We start from the raw sequence: 557 nt of genomic DNA, 5'->3' as shown, positions 1-557 counted from the left end.
CGCGCGCACGTGTGGTGAATACTTCCTGCATCTTCTCACTAACTTATCACGACCTCAAGTTTCCGTCTAAACTCACAAAATGTTTGCTTGTTAGAAAATACACCAGGACTTTTCTGCTGCTCGCTTGTGTGAAACCTCCTTGGCAAGGCAATCTTTGGAGAGAAAATATAGAAATTTCCTTTTACAAATTTCTTCCCTCTTCAAGGAGACATTTTTTCTCTTTCTAATCTTTTCTTTTCCTTCGGAAAGAGCGAGAGGAGAAAGACACCAGCATTTAACTGCAATGGAAAACGGGTGGACACAATGTACCATCTTATGCTGTGGTATTTTCTCTTTATTGTTTTGCAAATTTGATTGCCTTCTCATATTTAACAGTTAACGGCATTAACTTTTGTACATGTGATTCCGGTTCAGGTTTTTGGTAAATGACGCAAATGTCTGTGTTTGTCAGTCTAGAACTTTATCTGCCAAAGTTCCATTTACTTTCACACTGACTTGTCGATCATAATGTTCTCTGAAGTTTTCACTGTATAGTATAACGAAATGTATCTCCCGTT

The sequence above is a fragment of the Penaeus monodon genome, chromosome 27, assembly GCF_015228065.2.
Source record: "Penaeus monodon isolate SGIC_2016 chromosome 27, NSTDA_Pmon_1, whole genome shotgun sequence".
NCBI lineage: Eukaryota > Metazoa > Arthropoda > Malacostraca > Decapoda > Penaeidae > Penaeus > Penaeus monodon.
The sequence above is the reverse complement of the archived record's forward strand: the minus strand, read 5'-3'. Positions refer to the sequence as shown.